Genomic DNA, 14212 nt, shown 5'->3' on the forward strand with positions numbered 1-14212 from the left:
ATCACTATTTTGCCATTATACTCGATGGCAGTCAGAAGACAACATGGCCAGTGAATAGTGATTGCTAAGGGAGGAGGCTCAGTGTGGGACCTGTAACTATACATCATCAGGCAATCCTATGCAAATGAGGGGAATGATACTGAATCCCAGATTTCCCCTCCATGCTAGTCAGCACCCAACAGTGTAAGAGCAGGAATAGCTTTGTGCAAGCCTAGGAGTTAGCTGACATCATGGGGGGGGGGGTGTCAGGCATACTGTAAGTGGATTGGAGCCCTGTGGCTCAGGTTTGCCCTTAGCTTAGCAGAACTAAGCAAGGGGGTGTGTCTGAGGCCACCTAGCACACTTTACATTGCCTAAGCGGGTGTGCACGCCACGCACAGGGTTTTAAACATAAAAAAAAAAGTAAACCAGGAAATAGCAGTTCTGTGCACATTTCAGCACTGTGTTTGTGCGGCATGCCCCCAGGCTTAAACAGGAAGGCAATGGGAAGGGAAAGCAGCAGTAGGAAGGTAATCTAGGAGAACTAGCAAATGTATCAGAATCAGCCAATTACACAGGCAGCAGACCAGTCCAGCCCAGAACACTACTATAAACTATGCAAGCACCTATCCCTCTGTTTTTTCCCACATACTCTACACCAGCGGTGTATACAAGTGGGGAACTTTTAACAAACAAAAACAACAAAATGATAGGGGCTGCAATAGCTATTATACAACAACATGTGGAAGAGGCTGAGGGTGGAGAGGGTGTGAATGCTATCGACCAACCCCCAGTGAGGAGATGGAGAAGATTGTACAGACCCAGGGAATCCTACCAGGGGCTACATGAGCTGGAGATAGTGGAGTGTTATAGGGTGGACAGGGACCTCCTACAGCAAATTGTTGAACTGTACCGGCCACGCCTCACACACAGAACTAACAGAGGGGAACCCATCCCAGTGGATACCAATGTATGTGTAGGCCTAAGAATACTAGCTACAGGTACCTTCCAAAGGCCAACTGGGGATATCATGGGGATCTCACATGCATCAGCATCCAGGGTACTCCACCAGTTCCTGGATGCCATGTCAGCATATGCCAGTGAGCATGTATATTTCCCCGACACCCGTGAGGCGTTGGCCAGCAATATGCATCTCTTCCACCAAATAGCAGAATACCCTGCATGCACATATACATCAAAGCACCACATGGTGAGCGAGGTAGGGTCTACATCAACAGCAAGGGCTTCCCCTCCATCAACTGCCAGGTCATGTGCGATGTCCAGGGCATAATAATGAATGTCTGTACTGGCTGCCTGGAAGCTATCACGATTCCCACATCTGGCATCTGATGCAGCTATACCAGAGATTTGCCAATGGGGACATCCCTTACGGTCACCTAGTGGCAGATGCTGGTTACGCACTGGAGCCGTGGCTGATGACACCCATCAGAAATGCACACACACCCGAACATGAACTCCATAATGAAGCACCTGCACAGACCAGAATTATAATAGAGCATGTGTTTGGGATGCTCAAGTCAAGGTTCCAGTGCCTAGACATATCTGGTGGAGCCTTGCAGTACTCACCAGCTACATGTACCCAAATTGTGATTGTATGTGCCATGCTACACAATATGATCCTGCATAAACAGCTGCAGCAGGAACAGCATGGGGCAGGGCCACGCAACCCCCCACCATTGCCAAGGCCTGCACAGGCACAGAGTGACTCAGAGGAGGAAGCCCCAGTAGCCAGAAGGAGGCATGTCCAGTAAATAGGCAATGCACGGCACATGCACTGACACAGGAGGGAACCAGGAAATGACACCTCTCTCTAACTCGCACACACAGTAAAAGGGATGCCATACATGACGCTACCTGTGATCAACCATGTGTAGGGAGTGTACTATGTGCATCTGACCTAGGCAGCCCTCCAGCACCACCCTGAATACTGGCAAACCCACAAGGTAAGTCACTCAACTTACCAATTGCTGAATGTAGTAATATGTGTTGTTACCTGTATCTATGGTATGGATGTGAGCATGCAAGGGAATCAGGTGGCTGAATGGAATGCCAGCAGATAGTAGACACCTATAGTGGCAGCATGAGATCTGTAACAAATACTGGTGTTACCATAGTAGCCAGTACTACACATAGTGACAAAACCCACTTCAGGAAATGTGCTGGGCCACATGTGTGTCCATATGACACACACATGCTAGTCAGGGAGGTTCACATACCCAACAACAGTCACAGCCAGCAGGACAGGTGTAGACAAACACAAACAAAAGCCGTGCTAAGGCCTCTGAATGATGCCTGTGGGTAATCCCCTCCCTCCCAGGCCTACACATACAGACTACATCAGGTCAGGCAGTGGGATGTTAGTTCTGAAGGGTGGGAAGTCAGAAACTAATATGTAGGTCAATCAAACGTAAGACCTGTAGTACACCGATATGCCTCTAGTCAGCATCATAGGTTAGAAAACAGAATGAAATGGAGTAACTGACATGCCAGTGCAGTCATAGCAAATGTGTACAAGTGTTATTGTGCCCCCCCAATCCTATGTAGAAATGTATTAGCAGTCAGGTGTGCCCCCCCCAATCCTGTGTAGCAATGTAGAAACAGTCAGGTGTGCCCCCTATCCTATGTAGACATGTAGTAACATTCAGGTGTGCCCCCCCAATCCTATGTAGAAATGTAGTAACAGTCAGGTGTGTCCACCAATCATGTGTAGCAATGTAGAAACAGTCAGGTGTGCCCCCCAATATCCTATGTAGACATGTAGTAACAGTCAGGTGTGCCCCCACAATCCTATGTAGACATGTAGTAACAGTCAGGTGTGCCCCCCAATCCTGTGTAGCAATGTAGAAACAGTCAGGTGTGACCCCCTATATCCTATGTAGATATGTAGTAACATTCAGGTGTGCCCCCCATCCTATGTGAAATGTAGTAACAGTCAGGTGTGCCCCCTAATCCTGTGTAGCAATGTAGAAACAGTCAGGTGTGCCCCCCATATCCTATGTAGACATGTAGTAACAGTCAGGTGTGCCCCGACAATCCTATGTAGACATTTACTAACAGGTGTGCCCCCCCCAATCCTATGTAGAAATGTAATAGTCAGGTGTACCCCCCAATCCTCTGTAGTAATGTAGAAACAGTCAGGTGTGCCCCCGCATATCCTATGTAGACATGTAGCAACAGTCAGGTGTGCCCCCCATATCCTATGTAGACATGTAGTAACAGTCAGGTGTGCTCCCCAATCCTATGTAGAAATGTAGTAACATGTATGTGTAGGTATAATACCAGTAGAACACAGATGCCCAGAGGTAGCCAATGTAGCAGGATAGATTGTAGCATTTGTACAATATGCAGGTATGTGTGTGTTAAGTTGGTGTGTGTTTCATATTGTGTGAGAGTGGTCAGTATGTATGCATGTTGAGGTATGACCTGGTGGCCATTGCCCACTACTGCTGATAACAGGGCCAAGTCCTCACAACTACAGTGCCAAAGACAATACCCACCAGTATAACACATGCTAGCAGTAGGCCATTGTAAATGTGTGGTGGTAATATGTGTCACCATCTGAAAGATTGACATTGCATGGCTGTTGGGCTAGATATACAAGCACTACACAGGGTAAAGTACCCCAGACATACAGTATATAATGTGTAACTGAAATGGACACAACCTTGGAATTGTACATATAGGTATGCATCACATTATCTGGGCCTGTAGTAGGGAATACCGTTGTCATCTGCCTGAACACTTGCAGATCACAAAGGTGATTATGTATTGGGAAACAGCTGATGTACCTGCACATGCCAGCATAACTGGAATACCCCATGCATATCCGTGCATCAGATGCAAGTAGTATCCATGGTACACATGCACCCAGCTCACCCAAACACCACCCACAGGTACCGCTCTGGTCGTATCCCTGCTGTTGGGAATGGGTACAATATGACCCCACCTGTATATGGCAATAGCAAAAGAATTCAGCATGCAGTGCAGGTGTCCCATGCAGGTATGTCCCTAGCTTTAGGTAGCACCCTGCCAGCATCCATACCACCTGATCAATACTAATAAAAAGTATTGGCATGAACATCTAGCACACCTAATCTGTCACCCCAGGGGAATATACTGCATGGCAGTCTGGGACTGTAGGACTGACAGAATGCAGTGGCCTGCCACAGCTGGCCTGCATCACCACCAAATGGCCTACAGGCCTCTGCCAAAGGCCTGTGTCTCACACATACTGCCAATGCATGTTATGTCATGGATACCCAAATAACAATATAACACACTCCACATAGGCCATATGCAAAGCCATGTGGATAAACCACAGTAACAGGTCCACCATGTCCCACTGCATGAACTCTGGGCCAACACCAAAACACAGCTGTAATGAGGTAATAACCTTAGGGAAAGTATCAGAGAAGCTGTGCATAATGTATGGAAGAGGATAGAATAATAGGGGGTGGGGGTGGCAGCATGGGCAGAATGGAATGTGCAAGGTCCGACACACAGCTGTGTGCACACACTATCCCTGGCTGCAAACACATAAATGGGTGGCTACAAATCTGCCCATACACCTCAGTAGGGTAATGTCCTGACTTATGACCCCTGCCTCTGGGTAACCTGTGTGAATCTGTACAGCTGTGAGGTATTGCCATAGCAAGATAAGGCCATACTGTCATGTCGATGGATTTACAAATATGTGATCCTCTGCCAGCACTGTACCAAGGTGCTGAACCAGATACACAGACCCAGCAGCAAGTGTCTGTAGCTCCCCCTTCAGAATGGCATAACTTTCTATGAATATGTAGGCATTTGCCCACAATACAGGACACAGCTGCATTCACCCTTGTTCCCCAGGACATCACTGTGAGCAAGATTGTCCACCTGACATTACTTGAGGACATAAAACATCACAGTGTATAACAGTACACGTCTGAATATCTCTTCTAACACCAGTACTATGTAGCAGAAGCAGCACAGACATAATCACCTACAGTACACACTCACTATCCCTTGCACAGTTTGACCCCATATTGCCAAATAATCTACGTATACCCTGCAGAAACAGTTTGCTACCTGTAGGTGTACAACACAAAGGTCTGCACTGGAATACAAACTACCTAGAATGGATCCACACATTCAATACAGAAGGGCATACTGGGTATGCTCACACACTTAGAGAAATGAAGGCAATGTCAGACAACAACATACTGAAAGGTCATACTGGGCATGCTCACACATTTAAACAAATGAAGCCCATGTCTGCAAACAACAATAGACCATACATATCTGACAGTTGCAGATGTTAGTGCATACACTCCTCAGTATGCACCAGTCATGCTTTGCACACACATTGGATAGGAATGCAGACATATATCCAAGGCAACACACTATAATATGCCAAAAGTAGACATCCATAGATATGTGGAAGAGAGTGACTGTGACAAAGAACCATCCATCATGAGGCCTGTTTCACCCAGCACACAGCCAAATGGCTACAACCACATGATGTGTAAATGTCACTTACTGTAGTAATTAGCCATTGGTATCCATCAGCATTACAGACTATGTGGTGCAAGTGCTAGCTGTGCAACATGACTGTACAAGGCAGTAGTACTCTAGCAGCTGTATACACATACTTGCTGAATATAACATTGCACGTGCCTGCATGTAATGTGTCAACCTCTAGATGAATGGGTTATGGCCCATGCACATACACTGCCCTCCCCATAGCCCTACTATGACAAGCCTGCTGATGTCATCCACTTTGAAATACAACTTTTGGAATAGAGTAGTCCAGTAATCTCTGTGGCATGTCCTAAAACTGTGTGATGCTGTAGTGTGATAAACTAGTTAGATTTGAGTTCTAATCCCAGACATGGCAACTGTGTCTGTCTCTGTCAGGGTAGGGAGCAATGCATTTTAGGCTAGTCACACTCACTACAATTCAAATGCCCTACTTTGGCAAAGCTGCTGATATCATTCACTGTGAAATACACCTTTGGGAAAGGTATAGCCCAGTAATCTCCATGGCATGTCCTATAACTGTGTAATGCTGCAGTGTGCAAAGCTAGTTAGGTAGGAGTTCTAATCCCAGACATGGCAACTGTGTGTGTGTGTGTGTGTGTGTGTGTGTGTGTGTGTGTGTGTGTGTGTGTGTGTGTGTGTGTGTGTGTGTGTCTGTGTAGGGAGCAATGCTTTTTAGGCTAGTCACGCAAACTACAATTCAAATGCCCCACTTTGGCAAGGCTGCTGATGTCATTCACTGTAAAATACACCTTTGGGAAAAGTGTAGCCCAGTAATCTCTGTGGTGCATCCTATAACAGCATAATGCCATAGTGTAATTTGGTAGGGGTTCTAACCCCACACATGGCAAGTGTGGATGTTTGTGTGTGTGTTTCTATGTCTATGTAGGAAGGAATGATTTTTTAGGCTAGTCACACTCACAATTCATATGCCCTACTTTGGCAAGCCTGCTGATGTCATTCACTGTGAAATACACCTTTGGGGATAGAGTAGTCTAGTAATCTCCATGGCACATTCTATAACTGCGTAATGCTATAGTGTAATAATCTAGTTAGTTAGGAGTTCTAATCCTAGACATGGCAGGTGTGTGTCTGTGTTTGTCATTCGTATCCTGTGTGGTGGTGGCTGTGAGTGTGTAACAACTGGACTCATTGTGGAGCGGGTTTTGAAAATTTCTTATATGGTGGCCCTATTATATGTCACAATGTCCACCTTACAAGGATAACAGATGTGAAATAGCCGAGAGGCTGGGGTGACAATCCATACCCCTACATGTGACATCAAGGCCTGGCGAACAAAGTTAGCAACCCGTGTATTACACAAAGAACACTATCAACCCATGTCTCATACACAAACACACTTGCCTAGGCAACAACTGCTATGTTGGTAGTACCCTGCATATTGTCCAAAGATAGTAACCAGGTGTGATTGCAGTGGATGACAGAGGGCATGGCAGCTTGTCCATCAGTAAAATATGCACGTACATGCAGACAGTGCCTTCACTATGCTCACCAGTGGACGCCTGCAACACTTGTGGTGCCATCAAATGTGACCCACAAAGGACAAACCATGCCTTATATACATGACCTGTATGGACAGATGCCACTGACACCAGGGAATATGTGTATCATGCTATCAATGTAGGTGCAGGGTCAACCTGCTGTCCATTACCTGTTCCCAGCACATGAGGCCAGGACAGGCACGTCTGATTATAACAATCTGTGTACACAACATGGGCCAGACACCCCAAGTACAGTTCCACATGTCACTGTACATGTGCACATCCCAGACAGTGTCCATGTCATGGACTAAAGAACACATACATGGCAAGCATTGAACAGCAATGGCCACACACAATAGTTACCCAGGTGACTGGATGGTGAATACAATACCCACCTGTGTGGGTCAATCCAGACACTATGCCCCTGAGCCACACTGCAGACCATTGTCATGTAGCCTGATGCCAAAGTATACCCTTCACCTAGCCTTGTATAGCCTTCTGGCACAGTCAACCACTACGCACCAGTGAAGCAATGCACGCATGCATGTCAGTACTGGCACCCTGTGTCTGTGTGTGTGTGGTGTATGATGCTTTTGACCACATTCACATTCACTAGAACCCCCATTGGCATACTGAAGCATGCTGTCTGATGTCAAACACCTCCACATATCCTTTGCCCATATAACCTCCAGATAACTACTGTGGTGCATGTGATGCCTGCATAGTACTGTATTGTGGCAAACTAACTAGTGAGGAAGTGTATTCCTGACCCTGCCAAGTGTGTCAATGTGTGTGAGTCCCTGAGAGAGTTTGGCTGTGTTCACGCTGACACCTGTTCATGCGGACAGGCACATACCATATCGCTACCATATCACTGTTGCAGATAGCACTCACCATCACATATATGTTTGGAGAGCTCCTCAACATGTAAGCTGTGTGGTGCATCCACTAACTGCATAGACATGTGATAGCAATACATAGTCACAGGTTTGATACCCTGTACTGGTAGGTGTGTGACACAAACATGCTTAGGTTTTACTCTCCCACCCCATCTCTGACTTATCTCTGCCTCTGTCTGCCTCTCTCACTCCCTCTCTGGTGGACGTGGAGAACTATGCCTGCTTTGCTTAGGCAGCAGCATGTGTTTTGCAAGTGATGCTCATGATCAGCTGATGGCCTCTGCATGAATTGCAGCCCTCCTCAAGCTGAATGCATGTGGAACAGCTGTGGCAACATTCCCATAGCCAATTGCATGGAAACACACTCCAATATCTAGGAACATCATGTTGGTGCTGGGCCTTTTCAGTCACTGTGAGCAGGACCTAGATCTGGTGTTTGGCAAACAGCATCACAGGAGGACAAGGAGACCTGGTGGTGGAATGAAGAAGTACAGGAGAGTATACAGAGAAAGAGGTTGGCAAAGAAGAAGTGGGATTGTCAAAGAGATGAAGAAAGTAGACAAGAGTATAAGGAGATGAGGTGCATGGCAAAGAGAGAGCTGGTGAAGGCTAAGGATAAGGCATATGAAGAGTTGTATAAAAGGTTGGACAATAAGGAGGGAGAAAAGGACCTGTACCGATTAGCTAGACAGAGGGATCGAGCTAGTAAAGATGTGCAGCAGGTTAGGGTGATAAAGGATAATGAGGGAAATGTACTCACAAGTGAGGAGAGTGTGTTGAGCAGATGGAAAGAGTACTTTGAGGGGTTGAAGAATGAAAAGAATGAGAGGGAGAGAAGGTTGGATGATGTGCGGATAGTGAATCATGAAGTGCAGTGGATTAGCAAGGAGGAAGTAAGTATAGCTATGAAGAGGATGAAGAACAGAAAGGCTGTTGGTCCAGATGACATACATGTGGAAGCATGGAGGTGTTTAGGTGAAATGACAGTGGAGTTTTAACTAGATTGTTTAATGAAATCTTGGGAAGTGAGAGGATGCCTGAGGAATGGAGAAAAAGTGTTTTGGTACTGATTTTTAAGAATAAGGGTGATGTGCAAAGCTGTAGTAACTACAGAGGGATTAAACTGATTAGTCACAGCATGAAGTTATGGGAAAGAGTAGTGGAAGCTAAGTTAAGAAGGGATGTGATGATTAGTGATCAGCAGTATGGTTTCATGCCAGGAAAGAGCACTACAGATGCGATGTTTGCTCTGAGAGTGTTGATGGAGAAGTACAGAGAAGGTCAGAAGGAGTTGCATTGTGTCTTTGTGGATTTAGAGAAAGCATATGACAGGGTGCCTTGAGAGGAGTTGTGGTATTGTATGAGGAAGTCAGGAGTGTCAGAGAAGTATGTAAGAGTGGTACAGGATATGTATGAGGGTAGTGTGACAGCAGTGAGGTCTGCGGTGGGAGTGATGGATGCGTTTAAGGTGGAGGTGGGATTACATCAAGGATCAGCTCTAAGCCCTTTCTTATTTGCAATGGTGATGGACAGGTTGACAGATGAGATCAGACAGGAGTCCCTGTGGACTATGATGTTTGCAGATGACATTGTGATCTGTAATGAGAGTAGGGAACAGGTGGAGGAGACCCTGGAGAGGTGGAAATATGCTCTAGAGAGAAGAGGAATGAAGGTCAGCAGGACTAAGACAGAATATATGTGTGTGAATGAGAGGAAGGATAGAGGAATGGTGAGGGTGCAGGGAGTAGTGGTGGTAAAGGTGGATGAGTTTAAGTACTTGGGATCAACAGTTCAGAGTAATGGTGAGTGTGGAAGAGAGGTGAAGAAGAGAGTACAGGCAGGAGGGAGTGGATGGAGAAGAGTGTCAGGAGTGATTTGTGACAGACGAGTACCAGTAAGAGTGAAAAGGAAGATCTACAAGAGGGTAGTGAGACCAGCTATGTTATATGGGTTGGAGACAGTGGCAATGACAAAAAGGCAGGAGTCAGAGCTTGACATGGCAGAGTTGAAGATGTTAAGATTTGCACTGGGTGTGACGAGGATGGACAGGATTAGGAATAAGTATATTAGAGGGTCAGCCCAGGTTGGAAGGTTTGGAGACAAAGCCAGAGAGGCAAGATTACATTGGTTTGGACATGTGCTCAGGAGGGATGCAGAGTATATTGGGAAAATGATGCTAAGGATGAAGCTGCCAGGTAACAGGAAAAGAGAGAGGCCTAAGATAAGGTTTATGGATGTGGTGAGAGAGGACATGCAGGTGGTTGGTGTGACAGAGCAAGATGCAGAGACAGGAAGAAATGGAAACAGTTGATCTGCTGTGGCAACCCCTAATGGGAGCAGCTGAAAGAAGAAGAAGAAGAAGAAGAAGAAGAAGATCACAGATGGATTGGAGATTTACCTCTAACAACATATTCTGTGGAAACAGGCCAACACACAGGAGGGGGATGTGCCTGACATGACTACAGAATGTAAGTGTTGCTATTCTGCATTTGGAGTAATGTTGGATTAACAGGGTGCGTGTGGATATGACTGGTCTACATACTTTAATACCTGTCATGACAGTGCTATGTTTCTGAGGAAACCCCCATCTGTAGGGTCATCTGCAGACTGGTCAGTGTGTAGTGCCTTTTGTTACTTGTGTTACTCACAGAGCACCTATCTGTGAACTGCAGACCCATAGTTTCATAGTTTCATAGTTTAGTACTAGGCTATCTGCCCTGGGGCATTTATAAGCCTAGCCATAGTGATGTGGCTTTCACCACCCCATGTAATGGTACAAAAGTGTACAGAATAGATTTAGAATACTGTGCCTTTGTCTGGTAGTGACACAGTGAAGACCCCCTTACATAATAGAATTAGTTTACTGTGCCTCTGTCTAGTCATGACACAGAGATGACCCCTGGGGTAAACCTATGATCTCCCATCCACTCATCAAGATTTCTCTTGAAGAGAGTCAGTGAGGGGCTCTGCCTAACATGAACTGGGATTCTGTTCCAGAGTATGGGAAGCCTCTGAGTTATGAATCTGTCCCTCCATCATGTCCTATTCATATTTGTGCTGAGGTTTAAATCTTTAGCTCTCGTGGTTCTGATGGATTTGGATTTTTTGAGGTGGAGCATGTCCATCAATTCCTGATTGGACATGGCCTTGTATGTCAGGCACAGATTACCTCTGAGTAGGCGGTATGCTACTGAATAGAGCTGGAGTTTCTTTAGTCTGGCAGCATATGACATATGTTGGAGACCCTTGATCCTCTTGGTGAAGTACTTTTGGGGTCTCTCTAGCTGTTGCAAGTGCCTGGTGAGGTACATACCAAATGGGGCATTGTACTCAATCATGGGCCTGATGAGGGAGGAGTATAGGGGTACAATGACCTCCTTTGATCTGGATGTGAATCCCTTCATGATAAGGTGGGCAAGGTAGAAAGTCTTTCTAACCACTTTGGCAATGTGGGTGTCAAATGAGAGGTCACTATCGACTTGAGTCCCCAGGTCTCTGATTACTTTTTCCGTACTCAGTGGGTTACTGTCTATGTGATAATTTGTGGGTACTTTGTTTTTCCCAAAGGGGATGACTATACATTTTTTGACATTTAGTTTAAGGCCATGTCTCTGGTACCAGTTGCCCATTTCAGTGAGGCCTTTCTGTAGGATGTATTTGTCAGCTGGTGTATCGACTATGGCACCTAGTTTTCAATCATCTGCGAACTTTGTCAGCCACATCCCTCCCATGTTTGCTTTCACATCTGAGAAATAAATGCCGAACAAGAGGGGTCCCAGGACAGAGCCCTGTGGGACACCACTTGTGACTGGCTTTGAGTCTGGCATGGCTCCAGTGATTTTGACTTTATGGGTTCTATCCTTTAGCCAGTTTGCAACCCATCTTGTGACATATGGATTTACATTTAAGCTGTTGAGCTTGTCTATGATGCCTGAGTGGGGTATTGTGTCGAAAGCTTTAGCCAAGTCCAGGTAGGCTGTATGGACTGCATTGCCCCCGTCAATGGCTCTAGTGACTGTTTCGAAAAAGTCAACCAGGTTCAAAAGGCAGGGTCTGCCCTTTACAAAGCGGAACTGGGTGGGATCAAGTGTCTGTAAGTCCCCAAAGTCTCTGTTTATGAGTTCCATAATGATTCTTTCCATAGCTTTGCAAACCAGGCTGGTTAAGCTTATGGGGCGGTAGTTACCAGGGTCAGTAGAGGTGCCTCCTTTGTGGAGTGGGACTACTGTTGCTGTACGCCAGTGTCCAGGTATATATCCTGTAGTAAGGCTAAGGTTAAATAGCATTTTTATGTGCGGGTTTAGCTCCTCTTGGAGTTCACGTAGCACGCGACCCGGGATACCGTCAGGTCCCATTGATGCTGTGTTTTTAGCTTTGCTGAGGGCAGTTCTCACCTGGACATCTGAGATGACAGGGAGGTTAGATTCAGCTGGGATAAGTATTTCTTCTTTTGGGGGTGAGGGAGGGGAGAAAATTGCACTGAACCTGTCTGCCTGAATGTTGGCAATATCTGTAGGTTCAGTGTATTTTTGTCATTGTGAACTAACGCTGAGCATATCTGAGGGTTTCCGCCCAGGTTTCTAACATAGCAGAAGAAGGCCTTGTGGTTATCTTTAGTGTCCATAGCGATTTTTCTCTCAAAGTTGGCCTTGGATGTTTTTATGAGAGAACATAGCTTTCTACTAGTGCTGATCAGAGATGCCTTCTCTTTATGGGATTTTGCTCTGTCGTGCAGTAGCTTCCTTCTTTTGTTATACAATTTGTTTATGGTTGGGGTCCACCAGACAGGATGCCTGCCCTTGGTGGAGAGGGTCTTGGTTTTATTTGGGATTGCATGATCTATGCATTCTTGGAGATGTCCGTAGAAAGCATTTATGAAGGATTCAGCATTGTGGGATGTAGTTTCCACTGGCGCAGTGGGCTTAAACGATACCATATCCATTTTAAGAAGTGTAAAGTCGGCTTTTGAGAAGTTTTTCACTGTAGTCTTTTGTGTTGGGGGTGGAGGTGGGATATGTATATCCAGGGTGATTAGTTTGTGGTCAGATCTCACTAGTGAGGGGTATACTTCTGGTGTGGAGCACTTTGTCCCCATGTTTGTGATGATCAGGTCTAGTATATTATCTCCCCTTGTGGGAAAGGTGACTAGCTGTTCCATTGCATTTGAATTTATGAATTCCAGGAACCTTTGGGCTAGGGTGTTAGAGTTAGAATAATGCACCCAGTCTATGTTAGGGTAGTTGAAGTCTCCCAATATGATGGTGTTTGGTGAGACATTCATATCCTCCAATGTCCTCAGGAAGGCTGAATGGGGTTCCTGAGATTGGGAGGGTGGTCTGTAACATGCTACCAGTTGTATAGCAGTTTTGCCTATGGTTAGTTGCACCTGAATGGTCTCTGATGCTTCATGTGTTGCCACTAACCTGGAGGTGTGGGTGTCCTTGATGAATATGGACACTCCCCCTCCCTTTTTGGTTTGGCCTGAGTTTTGGGGTCGAAAAGCATGATACGAGGTATAGCATGGTAGCGCTGGGGTGCTCTCAGGAGCCTTGAACCAGGTTCCAGTTATTGCACAGACATCGATGTTCTCCATACTGAGGAGTGCTTCGAGAGCCTGCATCTTGAGATCTAGACTTCTGGTGTTGAGCAGCATTACCCTTAATCTTTTTCCATTTTTGTTTTCTAAGGAGGTGGGTTTGTCTTTTGAGCCTTGCCTAAAAAAGGCACTATGGGGGTGGCAAGAGCCTTAGCCAATATCCGGAAGCCCAGTGGTGACAGATGCAAGCCGTCCCTTGCAAAGCAGCGTGGCTTGTCCAGCATGTCATCCCAAGCAGACAGACATTGGCTCCCCCTAGAATGACACCAGTAATTGAGCCAATTATTAAAGCTGATCATCTTGTCTTTGTATTGTGGCATCATTCTTGGTGAGGGCAAGATGCTGCTCAGGGTCAGGGTCATACCAGCCTGGGCTACATAATCAGAGAGCTCCTCTATGTCTCTTTTCATGTAGTCCAGGGAGGTACATCTCAGGTCATTCACGCCAGCATGGACAATGACGGAGTCATATTTGTACTTGCTTTGGAGTGACTTGAGTGTGTGTGTTATGTGGCGGATCCTAGCTCCCAATAGGCAGCTCACCATTACCCTCTCCTTGTTCAGCCTGGTAAGCGGAACGTCAGTGTGTCTGACTATAGTGTCACCTATTACTAGTGTATCAGGCATGGTGTTTGGCCTTAAGGGCTGTGATTGTTTGACACACTGATTTATTGAAGTATGTGTTGCATGTTTTTG

Source organism: Protopterus annectens, chromosome 10.part0, assembly GCF_019279795.1.
Source record: "Protopterus annectens isolate FY-2018-M chromosome 10.part0, PAN1.0, whole genome shotgun sequence".
NCBI lineage: Eukaryota > Metazoa > Chordata > Ceratodontiformes > Protopteridae > Protopterus > Protopterus annectens.